This window comes from Papio anubis, chromosome 19, assembly GCF_008728515.1.
Source record: "Papio anubis isolate 15944 chromosome 19, Panubis1.0, whole genome shotgun sequence".
NCBI classification, from domain to species: Eukaryota; Metazoa; Chordata; class Mammalia; order Primates; family Cercopithecidae; genus Papio; species Papio anubis.
Genome location: NC_044994.1, coordinates 12,449,804 through 12,468,393, shown reverse-complemented (window position 1 = coordinate 12,468,393; position 18,590 = coordinate 12,449,804). Strand labels below are relative to the sequence as shown.

General features: G+C 45.1%; 1 long non-coding RNA gene and 1 pseudogene across 1 annotated transcript; both read left to right on the top strand.

Annotated features, from left to right (window-relative positions):
- Positions 1-1,572: 1,572 nt before the first annotated feature.
- Positions 1,573-2,775, top strand: LOC101024899 (annotated as a pseudogene).
- A 12,547-nt stretch (positions 2,776-15,322) lies between these two features.
- LOC116271454 lies at positions 15,323-18,040 on the top strand. Its single transcript, XR_004180029.1, has 3 exons — positions 15,323-16,498; positions 17,321-17,397; positions 18,002-18,040. It is a non-coding gene; the product is annotated as an uncharacterized LOC116271454 (long non-coding RNA).
- The last annotated feature ends 550 nt before the right edge of the window (positions 18,041-18,590 follow it).

Here is an 18,590-nt window from a genome sequence, read left to right as displayed (position 1 = left end):
TTTTTTTTTTTTTTTTTTTTTGGCGATAGGGTCTCGATCTGTCACCCAAGCTGGAGTGCAATGGCATGATCTCAGCTCACTGCAACTTCTGTCTCCTGGGTTCAAGCGATTCTCCTGCCTCAGTCTCCCGAAGAGCTGGGATTACAGGTGTGTGCCACCGCACCTGGCTAATTTTTGTATTTTTAGTAGAGACAGGGTTTCACCATGTTGGCCAGGCTGGTCTTGAACTTCTGACCTCAAGTGATCCGCCCACCTCGGCCTCCCAAAGTGTTGGGATTACAGGCATGAGCCACTGTGCCTGGCCTAATTTTTGCATTTTTAGTGGAGATGGGTTTCACCATGCTGGCCAGGATGGTTTCAAACTTCTGACCTCAACTGATCCGCACACCTCAGCCTCCCAAAGTGCTGGGATTATAGGCGTGAACCACCACACCCAGTCAGATTTACTTTCCAACCTGACTCTGGCATAACATTAGGAGACAAATAAGGAAAGCAAAATATTTTACCCCAAAACAAGTTTATTTGCTATATTTTGAAATGACTCTGCAAAGCTATTTTTTTTGTGGGGGAATTGCATCTGTAAAGGATCTCTATTAACTTAGCTGGATCTTTTTCTTCCAGACCCTCCCAATCCTAAAGAGATTATCTAAAATCTGAATAGGAAACATTTGTCATCCTATTATCTCCAAGGGCAGCCACTATAAGACTTCAAAAGAACTTTGGTCTCCACAATCTTCTTTTTTTCTGAGATGGAGTCTTGCTCTGTAGCCCAGGCTGCAGTGTGGTGGCCCAATCTCAGCTCACTGCAAGCTCCACCTCCTGGGTTCACGCCATTCTCCTGCCTCAGCCTCCTGGTAGCTGGGACTACAGGCGCCCGCCACCACACCCGGCTAATTTTTTTGTAGTTTTAGTAGAGACGGGGTTTCACCATGTTAGACAGGATGGTCTCGATCTCCTGACCTCGTGATTTGCCCATCTTGGCCTCCCAATGTGCTGGGATTACAGGGGTGAACCACTGCGCCTGGCTCACAATCTTTATCTTAACCTGAACATTTCTTTTCTATCAATCCCAGTCCTTTTTTTTTTTTTTTTTTTTTTTTTTTGTGACAGAGTCTAGCTCTGTCACCCAGGCTGGAGTGCAGTGGCATGATCTCAGCTCACTGTAACCAACCTCCATCTCCCGGGCTCAAGTGATTCCCCTGCCTCAGCCTCCCGAGTAGCTGGGATTACAGGTGCCCGCCACCATGCCCAGCTAATTTTTGTATTTTTAGTAGAGATGGGGTTTCACTGTGTTGGTCAGCTTGGTCTCGAACTCCTGACCTCAGGTGATCCACCCACCTCGGCCTCTCAAAGTGCTGGGATTACAGGCATAAGCCACTGTGCCCAGGCCAATCCCAGGTCTTCAGACAAAGTCAACTCATTGTCAACCAGAAAATGTTCAAATTCACCTATAGCCTGGAAGGCCCAGCTTCGTGTTGTCCCACCTTTCTGGACCAATCCCATGTATTTCTTAAATGTATTTGATTGATGTCTCATGCCTCTCTAAAATGTATAAAACCAAGCTGCACCCCGACCACCTTGGGCACATGTTCTCAGGACCTCCTGAGGGCTGTCTCATGGGCCATAGCCACTCATATTTGGCTCAGAATAAATCTTTTCAAATATTTTAGAGTGTGACTCTGTTGACAATATGGAGGTGCTGTAGGATGTTAGGCACATTATTACCAGCTTCGCCGTGTTTTTGAAAGTTTTTATTATAATTCTATTGCTAATAGTATGGTTAACCTCCATATAATAATACAGCAGTCCCTCCTTATCTGTTCAGAATACATTCTGAGATCCCCAGTGGATGCCTGAAATCGCTATAGTACCAAACTCTATAGATACTGGGTTTTTTTTGTAGATATAGACACAGGCATATCCCTATGATAAAAGTTAATTTATAAATGAGGCACAGAAGAGATCAACAACAATAACTAATGATAAATAGAACAATTATAACAATATGCCAGCATTCCTACCCTTGTGCTTTGAGGCCATCATTAAGTCAAATAAAGCTTAAGTGAGGGAAGTGACTCCCGTAAGGGCGCAAAGCAGCGTGGCCGGGGTCCGAGCTGGGGTTCTGTCCCCGCTGGACTGGCACCCCAGCTGGACTACCCCCATGGAACTCAGCGCCAATTACCTCCGGGAGAAGCTGCAGCGGACCCGGAGGTGGAGCACGTGGAGGTGGAGGACACGACCTTCAACCGTTGCGCCTGTAGCTTCCTGGTGGTGTCAGCCAAGTTCGAGGGGAAGCCGCTGCTTCAGAGGCACCGGCTGGTGAATGCGTGCCTAGCAGAAGAACTCTCGCACACCCATGCCTTTGAACAGAAAACCCTGACCCCAGAGCAGTGGGCCCGTGAGCAGCAGAAATGAGGGACTGGATCCTGCACAGTCATTAAATTATAAATCTGGACCAAAAAAAAACCCCCAAAAAACTTTAAATGAGCACACACACTTCAGTACCATGACAGTTGATCTGATAACTGGGCCAGCTACTAAGTGATTGATGGGCAGGTAGTGTAGACGGCACGGAGACACTGGACAAAGGGATGATTCACAACCAGCCCCAAGCAGGATGAAACAGGACAGCAAGAGATTTCATCACGGTTATCAGAACAGCGCGGGAAACCTAGGAGTTGTTTATTTCCGGAACTTTTCTTTTTTCTTTTTTTTGAGATGGAGTCTCACTCTGTTGCCCAGGCTGGAGTGCAATGGTGTGATCTTGGCTCACTGCAACCTCTGCCTCCTGGGTTCAAGCGATTCTCTTGCCTTAGCCTCCCAAGCAGTTGGTATTACAGGCACCTGCTACCACACCCAGGTATTTTTTGTAGAGACGGGGTTTCACCATGTTGGCCAGGCTGGTCTTAAACTCCTGATCTCAGGTGATCCACCCACCTCAGCCTCCCAAAGTGCTGGGATCACAGGCATGAGCCACAGGCCAGAAGGCTGTATATTGTATTTATATGACATTCTGGAAAAGATAAAACTATAGCTATTAGGCACTGTTCTAAGTACTAGACACAGACAATACATGATGATGCTAGTCTTTGAAATAGAAAACAGGAGAAAAAGCAGGATAGCAAAGGGGGAAATGATTACTTCAGTGTTGGGTATGTTGGGTTTGAGATGTCTGAGGGAAAGCCAGTGGAAGTGTGAATGGGAGGCAGAACTCAGGAGCACTGCCAGGGCTGGAGATAGATTTGGGAATCAATAACATGTAGGTAAGAGTGGAAGCTGTGGAACAAATGAGATTCCGGAGAGAGAGGGAATGCAGAGTGTCCACTTAGTCCAGCTCCAGCCCTGAGCTGAGCCAAAGGGATGAGCAGTAATTAGCTAGGAAATAAGACGGAAGAGGTCATTTCAGGCAGAGGAAATAGTGATGGCAAAGAAACCCGCAGGTTTCTGGGGCCAACTGAAAAAGCACAGGATCTGTACATTTAGAAAGCAGGGCTGGGCGTGGTGGCTCACACCTTTAATCCCAGCACTTCGGGAGGCTGAGGTGGGACGATGGCTTGAGCCCAGGATTTTGAGGTCAGCCTAAGCAAAACAGAAAGACCCCCATTTCTACAAAAAATAAAATAAAAATAGCTGGGTGGTGTGTGCCTGTAGTCCCAGCTACTCAGGAGGCTGAGGTGGGAGGATTGATTGCTTCAACCCAAGATATCAAGGCTGCAGTAAATTATGATTGTACTGCACTACAGCTTGGGTGACAGAGCAAGATCCTATCTTAAAACAAACAAACAAACAAAAAAACGCCGGGCACGGTGGCTCACGCCTGTAAATCCCAGCACTTTGGGAGGCTAAGGCAGGCGGATCACGAGGTCAGGAGATCAAGACCATCCTGGCTAACATGGTGAAACCCCGTCTCTACTAAAAATACAAAAAAAATTAGCTGGGCATGGTGGCGGGTGCCTGTAGTTCCAGCTACTCGGGAGGCTGAGGCAGAAGAATGGCGTGAACCTGGGAGGCGGAGCTTGCAGTGAGCCGAGATTGCACCACTGCACTCTAGCCTGGGTGACAGAGTGAGACTCTGTCTCAAAAAAAAAAAAAAAAAAATTTAGAAGGAGACTTTTTTTTTTTTTTTAATTTAAATAAAGGATTACAGCCTGCAAGGTGGCCATTCTGACAGGTTGGGAAGTGTAGCCTCCAGGAGAGGCTGAAAGATGGGCTCTTCAAGGGAGACAGGAATTATGCTGAGGGGGTTGGCCAAACATACATATTCAACAGGTTACAGGAGGAGCTATGAATGTTCATGAAGGGGGTCCTGAAGCATGTGTGATAAGCAGACGTGCATGTTACATGTGACCCATGTTCACTTTGGAGCGGAGACTTAACATTTAAATATATTACGATTAGGGCCTATACATCAAAAGGTGAAGCAGGGACATGAAGCCTCTCAAGTGCACAGCTTCTGTAAACTGGCCAGAACCAGTCCACAGTTGGTGGCCTCTTATCAGGAGAAAGTTACAGAACTGTCTCTGGTCCAGTTAAAGCTGCAGTGATGGCTGGTGGAACGGGGAGTCAGTCTACGTGTCTGATGGTGGCTGAGCTGCAACTGCTTCAGCATTGCTCATCTCAAGGCCAGTGCTTGTTTAGTTGCTAGAGAAAAAGAAAACCCTGATGGCAATGAGAACATAGTTTATTCTTTAATTCTAGGGAGTGCGTGATTTACTCCTTGCCTGGCATGGCCTTAGGTCCTGTTTATAATGTGCTATCTTATTGCCACAAAAAGTCCATTGTGTCAGGATTATGAGCTCCATTTTAACATCAATGCTGGTCAGATTTTGTGCCTAAACTGCAAAAGGGAAGGGATATAATGAGGTGTGCCTGCCCTCCCATTCTGTCATGGCCAGGAACTCAGTTTTTTAGGCTTCTCACTGGGCACGGTGGCTCCTGCCTGTAATCCCAGCACTTTGGGAGGCCGAGGTGGGTGGATCACCTGAGGTTGGGAGTTTGAGATCAGCCTGGCCAACAGGTGAAACCTCGTCTTTACTAAAAACACAAAATTAGCCAGGTGTGGTGGCACATGCCTATAATCCCAGCTACTCTGGAGGCTAAGGCAGGAGAATCGCTTGAACCTGGGAGGTGGAATTTGCAGTGAGCTGAGATCGCGCCATTGCACTCCAGCCTGGGCAACAAAAGTGAAACTTCATCTCGAAAAAAAAGAAAAAAGGTTTCTCTGGAGTTCCCTTGGTGAAGAGCAGGTTTGTTTAGTCAGTTGAGGGGCTTAGAATTTTATTTTTAGTTTACACTGGCAACTATTATTCTACTTCTGTCTCTGTGAATTTGACTATTCTAGTACCTCATGAGTGGAATCATACAGAATTTATTGTCAGTGTCTGGCTTATTCAGATCAGTGGTTCTTTTTTTTTTCTTTTTTTTTTTTTTTCCTGAGTTAAGGTCTGGTTCTGTTGCCCAGGATGAAGTCCAGTGGTGCAATCTTGGCTCACTGCAACCTCTGCCTCCCAGCTCAAGTGATCCTTCCACCTCAGCTTTCTGAGTAGCTGAGACTACAGGCACATGCCACCACACCGGCTAATTTTTGCAGAGATGGAGTTGCGTCATGTTGCCCAAATTGGCCTCAAACTCCTGAGCTCAAGCGATCTGCCTGCCTTGGCCTCCCAAAGTGCTGGGATTATAGGCATGAGCCACCACACCCAGCCTCCACAAGTGATTTTGCTGCTCAATCAGGTTTAAGAACCATTGATCTGAGGTTGGGCACAGTGGCTTATGCCTGTAATCGTAACACTTTGGGAGGCCGAGGTGGGCAGATCACTTGAGCTCAGGAGTTTGAGATCAGTCTGGCCAACATGGTGAAACCTGTCTCCACTAAAAATACAAAAATTAGCCAGGCATCGTGGCGCACGCCTGTAATCCCAGCTACTCAAGAGGCTGAGGCAGGAGAATCACTTGAAGCAGAGGTTGCAGTGAGCCAAGATTGTGGCACTGCACTCCAGCCTGGGTGACAGAGCAAGACTCTGTCTCAAAAACACAAAAAAACCAAAAAACACTTTTGGAGCTTTGAAAACCTGCAAATGCCTGGGCTATGCAGCTAGCAATTCTGACCTACGTGGTCTGAGGAAGGCGTCAAACATCTGCATCAGAAACAGCAAGTGAGAATGCCTGTTGTAGAAGTAGAAGATGGGAGGGGAATAGCATCTTGTGGGCTGCAGGCGGAGAGGCTGAGACGGAGGGAAATAGCAGTGACAAAGCACCTCTGAGGTTTGGAAGGATGAGGACCAGGGACAGCCACTGGGTCTGGCAAACAAAGTTTTATCAGAACCCTTAATACAGCAGTAGAAGAACGAGGGATGAATCATTGGTGAGCAAGTCCTCTAAACTCTGGAGAAATTGGAAGCAAAATTACGGGTAGAATGGGAAGGTTTAAAAGATGGATGGAGATACAGTTAAACAATTAGGTAGAAGGGATGGAAATAGAGGGACTTGATGTCTGAGAGCTTCTATTTTCTTTTTCTTTTCTTTTTTGAGATGGAGTCTTGCTCTGTCGCCCAGGCTGGAGTGCAGTGGCGCAATCTCGGCTCACTGCAACCTCCGCCTCCCGGGTTCACGCCATTCTCTTGCCTCAGCCTCCCGAGTAGCTGGGACTACAGGCGCCCGCCACCTCGCCCAGCTAGTTTTTTTGTATTTTTAGGAGAGACGGGGTTTCACCATGTTAGCCAGGATGGTCTCCATCTCCTGACCTTGTGATCCGCCTGCCTCGGCCTCCCAAAGTGCTGGGATTACAGGCGTGAGCCACCGCGCCCGGCCCATTTTCAAACTCTTCTGAGGAACCTGGTGATTCTTCAGCGATGCCTCAGGAATGATTCTTTCAATCAGGGCGACTCCATTTTCATTTGTTAAGACGTGGGGACCTGGGTGGGGTGGATGGGGGCAGTGAAAAAAGTATATTTTATCAACAAAATTTCACTAAAAAAAGTGGCGTTGCTTGTTTTTTTGTTTCTGGTTTGAAAACCACTTTGGTTTGGCCGGATGAACTGACGTTTTACAGTGAGGAGGTGTATTAGTCCGTTTTCACGCTGCTGATAAAGACATACCCGAAACTGGGTAATTCATAAAGAAAAAGAGGTTTAATGGACTTACAGTTCCACGTAGCCGAGGAGACACGTCTTACGCGGCGGGCAGGCCAGAGAGAGCCAAGAGAGCGGGGAACCTTCTTATCAAACCATCAGATCTCGTGAGACTTACTCACTACCACGAGAACAGTATGGGGGAAACCGACCCCATGATTCAATTGTCTCCCACCGGGTCCCTCCCGCAACACGTGGGAATTCTGGGAGCTGCAATTCAAGATGAGATTTGGGTGAGGACACAGCCAAACCATATCAGGAGGCATGGTTCTGTCTCCTCCAAACTAGCAGTGTAGTTTGGGCTAGGTCGTCACCTTCCCGGGTTCTCAGTGCTCTTTTTGAGAAATGGGCGGGCTGCCCTAGCTCTTTCTGAGCTGCCTTCCCTGAGGGCTGGAGTGGAGTTCACAGCTGTGCAGCGTCTGTGGAGCTCTGCGGGCGCCACCTTGTGGTCAAAACTGGCAGTGCTGTTAGCGGGCTCAGCGGGACGTGGGAGCCCAGGCAGCTTGCCAGATGAGCTTCTATTTACATCAGAGAACAGTCTCTGCAGGGGACAGGGTGCCCTATCCAGGGTAAGAGAGCTCTTTTGTTATAATAAATTCAGGATGAGCTGAACATGGCATAGTAGCCAGAATCTCATCATGAAAATCAGAATAACTCATCCACATACGTGAATAATTTATGGCATATGCAGCCTGTTGGAGAGAGAAGGCTGATACCATTAGTCAAAATTTACTTACAATCAGCTGACTTCAATTAGATTTTCCTTTATTGAAATAGTGACCTTGAAAATGACTTTATTTTCATATTCAGGCCTATCTCATGTGTTTCCCAGAATAGTGATAAAACTGATCTGATGTGTGTGCTGTTTATGTCCCAGCACTTGTTGAATGGAGATGAAGTCAGGGTCACTCTACAATGAGCCACGACAGCCTCTTTTATCTCTAAATAATTTTTAAAATGGCTGATTGGTAATATTGGAGAGCCAGGTGTATGATTCAGAAGGGTTACTGGAACAAAAAATTCTGAAAATGGCCTTGGATTATTAATTTCCTATCCATGGGCATAGAGGGTGTCTGCAACAAAGGCTCTGTCACAAAACAAATGACATAAAATGATAATAGAGCGGAACTGGGAGGGAGTTTTTCTGTCATTGTGTTAGTCCTTGAACCCTCAAGGAAAGAGATAACAATGCCTCTGGCTTTGGACTACAAATACCCACCCCCTTTGTTTAACTCCTACTTTTTTTTTTTCCAGAAAAGTTTCAGACTAAAAATGTACCCTCCAAAGAGCTAGCTTCAAAAACTCCTTGCAAGAGCTCAGTTCCTTTACATTTATGGTCATTTCATTTTCTTTATGAGAAACTTGTGGATTAAAAACTATCGGCTAGGTGTGGTGGCTCATGCCTGTAATCCCAGCACTTTGGGAGGCTGAGGCAGGAGGATCCATTGAACCCAGCAGTTTGAGATGAACTGGGCGAGATAGGGAGATCCCACATCTACCAAAAAAAAAAAAAAAAAAAATTAGCCATGTGTGGCAGTGCATGCCTGTAGTCCCACATCCTCAGGAAGCTGAATTAGGAGAATCTCTTGAGTCCAGGAGTTCAGGGTTCATAGTCTCAACCTCCTGGGCTCAAGCAGTTCTCCTGCCTTGGCCTCCCAAAGTGCTGGGCTTACAGGTGTGGGCCACCTGTCTTTAAAAACATTGTCTGAAGACACCATCCAGGGTAGCAGTGGATGTGGCCCTGTGTGTCTTGTCCAGCAGTTTATTTTCACAGCCTAGAACAGTGACTGGTACATATTAGGCTTTCACAAAATATTTAGTGAATGATGAAATATTTAGTGAATCTTCATCTTTTGACTCTCTCTTCAATTGGCTTCAGTGACACTATTCTTCAGACTCTTTTACTTCCTCTTTAAAAGTCCCTTTTTCTGTTTTTTTTTTTTTTGGAAATGGGAGTGTGTATGTGTGTGTGTGTGTGTGTGTGTGTGTGAGTTCTTGTTTGCCATTTACTGAGCCCCTCCTAAGTGCCAGGCACTGTAATAGTTTGCATACATTTTACAGTGTAATCCTCTGAATGACTTCATGACATCGGTACTTTAAATTTCCATTTTACATGATGAGCCCATGACTCAGAGAAGTTAAATAGTTTGTCCATGTTCTACAGAAAGTAACAGATTCAATCCCAGAGACACTGGTGTTCAGAGGTTGAGCTCTTTCTCTCTGATATTATACTGACTCTCCTCTATCATGGCTCTTGAAGTTTTACCTTCCTGAAGGTGCTGTCCACAGTCCTTATTTCCCTAGGGAGTATTATTCTCACCCAGGGATTCAATGACATTTTTATGCTGATGCATGTGAAGTCACTGTGTGCACTGCCATTCCACACCCATGCCCACTGGACATCTCTAAATTCACGTCCCATAGGCCCTGCAATTTATCAAAACCCACATAACACGGGAATTTTACCCACTTCCAGCTTCATCCCATATTGCTCTTCTACTTGGTCAGGGCTCTCCAGCCACACCATCCTCCTTTCTGTTCCTCAAAGATGTCAAACTCATTCCTGCTCCAAGGCCATTGCACGGGCTCTTCTCATTTACCAGAATATACTTTTCATTGCTTATTTTACAGCTGACTTCTTCTTGTACTTCTTTTTTTTTTTTTTTTGAGACGGAGTCTCGCTCTGTCGCCCAGGCTGAAGTGCAGTGGCCGGATCTCAGCTCACTGCAAGCTCCGCCTCCCGGGTTCACGCCATTCTCCTGCCTCAGCCTCCCGAGTAGCTGGGACTACAGGCGCCCGCCACCATGCCTGGCTAATTTTTTTGTATTTTTAGTAGAGACAGGGTTTCACCATGTTAGCCAGGATGGTCTCGATCTCCTGACCTCGTGATCCGCCCGTTTCGGCCTCCCAAAGTGCTGGGATTACAAGGTTGAGCCACCGCGCCCAGCCTTCTTCTTGTACTTCTTGTCTCAGCTGAATTGCCATCTCCTTAGAGAAACTTTATTGACCATCCTACCTATGAAATTCTTTCTCCTGTAGTTTTTCCTGATCACATCATCCTTTATAGTTATCTTGCGTTTTGCTTGGTTGTGGTCTATCTGCTCCTATCGAAACATATGTCCCTTGAAGTCATTTGCTCAGGCACATATAAATATTTGTACAGGTCGTGCCCTGTGCAAGGACACCTAGCTGAGGTGGGTGCATGGGCTCCAATCTAGTCTGCCTCCACTTTCCGACCAGAAGGGCTGTCTTTAAAAACATTGTCTGAAGACACCATCCAGGGTAGCAGTGGATGTGGCCCTGTGTGTCTTGTCCAGCAGTTTATTTTCACAGCTTAGAACAGTGACTGGTACATATTAGGCTTTCACAAAATATTTAGTGAATGCTGAAAGGGAGTAATGTAGCTGCAGGACAGGTTTTTGTTTTTGTTTTAGATGGAGTTTTACTCTCGTTGCCCAGGCTGGAGTGCAATGGCACGATCTCGGCTCACTGCAACCTCTGACTCCCTGGTTCAAGCGATTCTCCTGCCTCAGCCTCCCCAGTAGCTGGGACTACAGACATGAGCCACCACTCCTGGCTAATTTTGTATTTTTAGTAGAGACGAGATTTCTCCATGTTGGTCAGACTGGTCTCAAATTCCCGACCTCAGGTGATCCACCCGCCTCCGCCTCCCAAAGTGCTGGGATTACAGGCGTGAGCCACCGTGCCTGGGCTGCTTCGTCATTTTCTAGTATAAAGGTAGCCTGGCTGGGTGCAGTGGCTCGTGCCTGTAATCCCAGCACTTTGGGAGGCCGAGGTGGACGGATCACAAGGTCGGGAGATCGAGACCATCCTGGCCAACGTGGTGAAACCCTGTCTCTACTAAAAATACAAAAATTAGTCAGGCATAGTGGTATGTCCCTGTAATCCCAGTTACTTGGGAGACTGAGGCAGGAGAATTGCTTGAACCAGGGAGTTGGAAGTTGCAGTGAGCTGAGATCGCTCGACTGCACTCCAGCCTGGCGACAGGTGGAGAATCTGTCTCAAACAACAACAACAACAACAACAACCACCCCCGCCCCCCGAAAAAAAAACCTGTCCTGCAGCTACATTACTCCCTTTCGTTCATTCACGAAATAGTTTATGAAAGCCTAATATGTACCAGTCACTGTACTCCAGTCTGGGCAACAAGAGCAAAACTCCATCTCAAAAAGAAAAAAAAAAAAAGAAAGAAAATAACCAAGCAGTCCTAACATTTAAAAATCTTCCAGTCGCGTGTAGAGTAAAACTGAAATTCTTTACATGGCCAGGACCTGCCTCCAACCTATATCTGCAGCCTCATTTCACACCTTGGTTGCTGTGATAAATTGCTGTGGTTCTAACTCTCAGATTTCTTTTGAAAAATCGAAACCTGACTATAAGCACAGAGCTCACAAAACACAGGGAATGCTGTTTCTTGCTACGTTTCAACTTGCAAGAAGTAGTAGTTTGTATTTTGGGCATTTTTTCTAAATTTTTTTTTTGCATTTTTTTCCCTGTCATGGAATTTCCTATCAATCTATCCTAGGATGGTTTCTAATGAGACTCCTCAGCAGAAAACTGAGGTAGTAACATTAGTTCCCTCGGGTCATGTGATCCCCGTCAAATTTCCCAGTGAATGTTTTCTTGTCAATTTCTATTTGAATACTCAAAGTGGGAAATCTGTATGAACTCTGAACTTCTTTGACATGCTCTTTGACAGCTCTCTCCAGCCGCTTAGCCCTTTGAATTAATTCCTCCTTAGATTTGTCTTTGTGAATCATCCAGCTCTTTTTTTTTTTTTTTTTTTTTTTTGCAGACTGGAGTGCAGGGGTGTGATCTCAGCTCACTGCAACCTCTGCTGCCTCCTGGGTTTAAGCGATTCTCCTGCCTCAGCCTCCCGGGTAACTGGGATTACAGGCACCTGCCACCATTCTGGGCTAATTTTTTTTGTATTGTTATTTTTAGTAGAGACGGGGCTTCACCAAGTTGGCTAGGTTGGTCTCGAACTCCTGACCTCAAGTGATCTGACCACTTCGGCCTCCCAAAGTGCTGGGATTACAGGCGTGAGCTACTGCACCTGGCCCGATCCAGCTCTTTCAGTAGATTTTAACCCTTACTTAATTTCATTCCAGCAGTCAGATCACCATGTACGTCTGGATGACTTTTTATTTCTTCCTCTCGTCTCTCCATTTTACAAATGTTGTCCACCAGTCCAGGTGAGACCAAGTCCTCTCTCACCCTGGTTGTAACAGTAATGCGGCCACTGTGGAATCACTTTCTTTCAAGCTCCCTGGGCAAGTGATGAGGTTCTTATTTATTTTATATTTTATTTATTTATTTTTTAGTGATGAGGTCTTGCTATGTTGCCCAGGCTGTTCTTGAACTCCTGGGCTCAAGGCATCCTCCTGCCTTGACCTCCCAAAGTGTCGGGATTACAGCTGTGGGACACCACACCAGGCAGGAATTCATTTCCTCCTGACTAAACTTCCTCTTCTGAAATGTGATAGGAGGGGCAGCAAATGCAAAAATCGTGACCCTCTCAACTTCCTCTTGGGCTTTAATCAGATCTGTTTACAAAGGAACAATTTTAGGAAACCAAGCCAAACCAAACAACACCCCGAGCCGAAGTTTTAGATACTTCCTTATTCGCTCTTCTGGAAAAGTAAGTGACGGGGATGGCCGGGCTGACCTTCCCTAACATCAGGAAGATGTTATTTCTCCTGGTCCATGTTTCTGCTTAGTCCCATTTGGCCTGCTTTAATGTGCACATACTTCTTTCTGCTGTGCGTGTAGAACTCTCAGATCCCTGGAACAAATGTGATGACCCCTTCAGCCCTCATTAACTTGCTGAAGAATTTTAGGAAATGTGCACTAGGATTGGCACTGGGGTGCTTTAACCTTCAACCACAGGAATCCTGGTGTGCAGAGGCTGGACCTACGGACGATTTTTCTGGGAATACTGGCCTGACTCAAATGAAAACCATTTGGCCAAGCAAATTTATTGTTGTGAGCTGATAACACTGTGAATTAACATACAGGATTGAAGGGCTACTTTTTGAAAAGAAATCGGCAATTTAATAATCAGTCATTCTTTACCTATTTCATTTTGAGGTAACTATTTTAGACCAAATTAAAAGTGATCATTTTTCTTTGTAAAATACATTCTGTCCCTCAATATTGTTGCTTTTCAAAAGTGCGTCTGATCATTACTAAATCAAAGAGTAAGATAATGATAATAAAAATGTGAAGAAAAAGTAGGTATTTTTCTAACCTCGTGAGTAATTTTTCCACCCAAAATGAAATGGAATTTTGTTATTTTGATAAATCTTTTTAAAACTCTGGTAGTTTTCTTCTGGGTGGGAAAGCAGAACTTATACTGAGTGCCTACAATATGCTAATTGCTTTACATATGCTGTATTATATAATTATCATACTGATTATGTAAGACGTGTGTTATTATCACCATTTTACTCATATGGAAACAGTTTCAAATATAACTTGTCACATAATTATTGATTGAATCAAGTGCAAATCCTGCTCTGTTGGACTCTAAAACCTCTTCCTAGAAGCTTGTTAGAAATGGGGAATCTTAGGTGCCCCCCACCAGAACTACTGAGTCACAATCTGCACTGTAACAAGTTTCCCAGGTGACTGGGATACACATTAATGTACATTAATGTATATTAATGTGTATTGTTGGTTGGACCCTCATTACATAAAAATGTTTGAAGCTGAGGTTTTTTGATTTTTTTTTTCCCCCATCTCCACCTTTTTTCCCGTATACCTTTTAAGATAACCCAGGAGGAAGTATGTTTAGATGCTATCATTCATTGATTTCATTGATCCTTCACACACATAACTCAGCTAAGCTTCCTAATCACCCCACAGTGTCATTACTAGCATCCCTACCTTATAGGTAAGGAAATTGAGCCTTGGGGAGATGAGAGTGGTAATGTGGGAATTGGAAAAGATAAAAATAATCCTTCTCAGGGGAAATTTAAGTTCAAAATGGTATACAATATTGCTACTTTTGGTCTTCCTTTTAACGAATATTTAATAGTCAAGTATAACTAATAATGGTACTAGTAAGGAAAATTGTAGCTATCTGAGTGCTCAGAGTTTGCTGAGCACGATATTAAGTGCTTTATGTGTTAGCTAATCAAATATGTAAAACTGTTACATAAGTGGTACTTATTCTTGCTAACTTAGCAAACAGAAAAATAAATATCATGAAATCGTTTGGCTTGTTTATCATGAACCAATAGCTACAAAAATAAATTGATACTTGTTGATTAACTATTTTTAGCAAGAGCATCTGCCCATCAGCCAGTGATTCTCAGTAAGGTGGGGGGTTAACCCTCCAAGGGACATTTGGAACCACACAGGGGCCCTTTCTGGCTGTCATAATGAATAGGGAGGTACAGCTGGCCTTTAGTATCTTGGAACCAGGGATGCTAAATTCTCTGCCAGTATGGGATCTGGGCACAACCAAATATTGTCCCCCCACCCCTCCCAAGTGCCAATGACACTCTCCTTGAGGAACGAAGAACTCTGCCAAAGTTTCTGCATGTATCAAACAAGTTTCAGCCTTTAAGAGAACGATACTAATTATTCCCTCCCCCAAAGAGGTAGCACTTTCCATTACTAAATAATTCTTTTTTTTTTTTTTGGAGACAGAGTTTCGTTCTTGTTGCCCAGGCTGGAGTGCAACAGTACGGTGTCAGCTCACTGCAACCTCCGCCTCCTGGGTTCAAGCGACTCTCCTGCCACAGCCTCCCTAGTAGCTGGGATTACAGGCGCCCAGGATCATGCCTGGCTAATTTTTGTATTTTTAGTAGAGATGGAGTTTCACCATGTTGACCAGGCTGATCTGAGCTCACTGCAACCTCTGCCTCCTGGGTTCAACAGATTCTCATGCCTCAGCCTCCAGAGTAAGCTGGGATAACAGGCATATGCCACCACACCTGGCTAATTTTTGTATATATATATTTTTCGAGATGGGATCTTGCTTTGTTGCCCAGGCTAGAGTACAGTGGTGCAATCTCAGCTCAATGTAACCTCTGCCTCCTTGGTTCAAGCAATTCTCCTGTTTCAGCCTCCTGAGTAGCTGGGATTACAGGTGCCTGCCACCACGCCTGACTAATTTTTGTATTTTTAGTACAGACAGGGTTTCGCCATGTTGGCCAGGCTGGTCTCAAACTCCTCACCTCAGGTGATCCACCCGCCTTGGCCTCCCAAAGTGCTGGGATTACAGGTGTGAGCCACCGTGCCTGGCAGCATTACTAAATAATTCTAATAAACTCACTAATACACAATGTACTGAAAACCCAGGGGCTTTGAGGCAATCAGGAATCCTTTAATGGCCAAAGGGACTGCTAGGGTCAGGCCCTTCTACCCAGTTTCCACCACAGCTCACAGATGACGGCTTCTGCTTCCTCTCCACTCTGGCCAGTGTTGGAGGAAGCAGGTACAGCCTCCCTCTCTCTTTCTTCTGGGAAGACGAGTGATTAGTTTGATTGTGAGCCCAGAATATTCACCAAGGCAGGTTTTACTCGTCAGTGAGATTACTGTGCCAAAGACTTCATCCTTCCTCCTTCACTTCCTACTTTTGCGACAGCTTTGCCTGCATTCCTGCCCCAGCCACAGGCTAAATGGCCAAAGTCTTCTCGGAGCTGGGGCCTGGGCCAGTGGAAGGTGCGTGACTCCCTCGTGCTCTGTTGCCCTTTGCTCTGGCACTAGGAATGCACTGTGCATTGGGCTTTCCTTAGGCGGCAGAAGTTTCCATCTACCCTAAGACGTGCAGGTGAAATGGCAGATATTTATGGGGAAAGCAGTGGAATGCTCCGTTACCCTCAGTCCTAAGCCTTTCTCCAGTCCAGCTTTTCACAGAGTTTATGTCAAGGGCTTGCTCAGCTCTTCACAAAGAGCCACTGTCTTGCCTCCTGAGGTCTTCCTGCTGCACAAGCTCCACCCGTTGGGCTGCAGAAAGGCGCTGGGAGCGCTGAGGTGCAGGAGTCTTTGAATGGCTCACACTGTGCTGGGCACTTTCTTTACTTTATCTTCTTTATCCTTCAGAACGACTCTGGGGGATAGATGCGATCCCTGTTTCAAGGACGTGGAAGCAGAAAATTTGAGACCTTAGTAACTCCGGGCTACTTAGTGAGCAATAAAGCTGAAGTTCAGTTTGGACTCTAAAAACTACAGTTTCAGCACTTTGAAGACAAATGTGTTTCTTCCATGTTTTATGATATGGATTTATCATATCAAAGCCCTTCTCTTTGAGTTTCTGAGTGGACCCAAAGCTGTTTTTTGAGAGAAATAATTGGTTCTGGTGGCACCCCTGAGGAAGCAGGACAGGCTTGTCTCTGGTAAGAATATAAATCACGTTTCTCCATTTTCCCAACACTCGCAATCCTGCCGTCTGCATGTCTGGGGCCTAAGACGTGTGTTTTCTTCTACTCACAACACAGAAAACTGACATTTACTCACTCACCACTACCAGTTGGTTGCAACTCAGCTTTTGAATAGAAGTTTTCTTGTGACATCTGGTGAGAGAGGGAGGGAGAAAGAGAGAGAAAGGAATAATTTTAATGTGAAAGAAGATTTGTGGGAGTTATATTTGTCTAGTGTTCTACGGTATCTGTTATCTGACTGTAATATATTAGGTGACCAGGAATAATTTTTTTTTTTTTTTTTGAGACGGAGTCTTGTACTGTTACCCAGGTTGGAGTGCAGTGGCGTGATCTTGGCTCACTGCAACCTCCGCCTCCTGAGTTCAAGTGATTCTCCTGCCTCAGCCTCCCTAGTAACTGGGATTATAGGCATGCGCCACCAAGCCTGGCTAATTTTTGTATTTTTAGTAGAGACGGGGTTTTGCCATGTTGGCCAGGCTTGTCTTGAACTCCTGACCTCAGGTGATCCACCTGCCTCGGTCTCCCAAAGTGCTGGGATTATAGGCGTGAGCCACCGTGTCCATTCTAGAAATAATTTTTGACTCTCGCTCTCTCTCTCTGTGGGCGTGTGTGTGTGTGTATGTGTAATCCTATTTCCCTTAGAAATATCAATATAAAAGTAACCAAAAAAACACTGTTAGGCGAAATTGTTTGTAACATCTGTCATTTTACTAATTACTAAAGCTGCTTTAATTGATCCCGCAGGAATGACAGGTATCTCCTTTTCTCACTCTTTAGGGTCTGCCTCATGAAACTGTATGTTTGGTGGAGGAGGTCGTTCTTTTCAGATACAGAGGACTGGTTCTTTGGTGAAGGTACACAAATGTCTGGGCTTTCATACTCATTAGAATAATTATTCATTACCTTATTCGAGGTATTTATATAAGCATCCCTGTGAGAAATTCCTGCTGAAGTCCAGTTCACTTCTGTGAAACAATTCATGTACCTTATTCCATTTGGAAGCGAGCCCTCTAACTTTATATATATATATATATTTTGAGACAGACTTTCACTCTGTCACCCAGGCTGGAGTGCAGAGGCATGATCTGGGCTCACTGCAACGTCCGCCTCCTGGGTACAAGCGATTCTCTTGCCTCAGCCTCCTGAGTAGCTGGGAATACAAGCGCCCGCCACCATGTCCGGCTAATTTTTGTATTTTTAGTACAGACAGGGTTTCACCGTATTGGCCAGGCTGGTCTTGAACTCCTGACCTCAGGTGATCCACCTGCCTCGGCCTCTCAAAATGCTGGGATTACAGGTGTGAGCCACTGCGCCTGGCCCTCTAACTAAATATCTTTGCTTTATGTTTTGGTTGTCAGAAAATTCAGGGCCAAATGAGTACTCAGTTGTACTGCTTGATTCCTTACAGATGCTAAGTACATATATGGTTCTTTAAAATAATCTATTATTATTATTTAGACAGGATCTTGCTCTGTCGCCCATGCTGGAGTGCAGTAGCATGATCATCGCTCACCATGGCCTCCAACTCTTGGGCTCAAGTGGTCCTCCCACCACAGCCTCCTGAGCAGCTGGCACTATAGGTATGAGTCCTCATTTTTGAGTCCCTGTCCCATGTTTAATTTCAATTGTCATTTTCAGGTTTAATATTTTGTAAGTTATCTAAGACACCCTTTCCTGTTTTTATTTTATTTTTTGGCAATAGGCATGGCATTTTCCCATGGGTTACTTGCTAATTTCAAAGGGCAAAAAACCCTTTAAAATGGAGATGTCTGGCTTTTACTACCCCAATACAGCAATCAATTTAAAAATTACTAATAGTGGACCCATCAGGTAGTATATGACTCTTGATGTAAATGTTAACCTGAATAAGATGAAGTCTTTAGGTCTTACTTCCAGTTCCTGGAAATACGGGGGATAGAGAAACAAGCCAAACAATATCACAAAGAAATAAAGTCAAATCTGGAATGTGGGAGATTGTATTAGTTGGTATAAAAGTCATTGCGGTTTTTGCCATTACTTGGTTTTGGACTTGCTTATGTGGCCATTC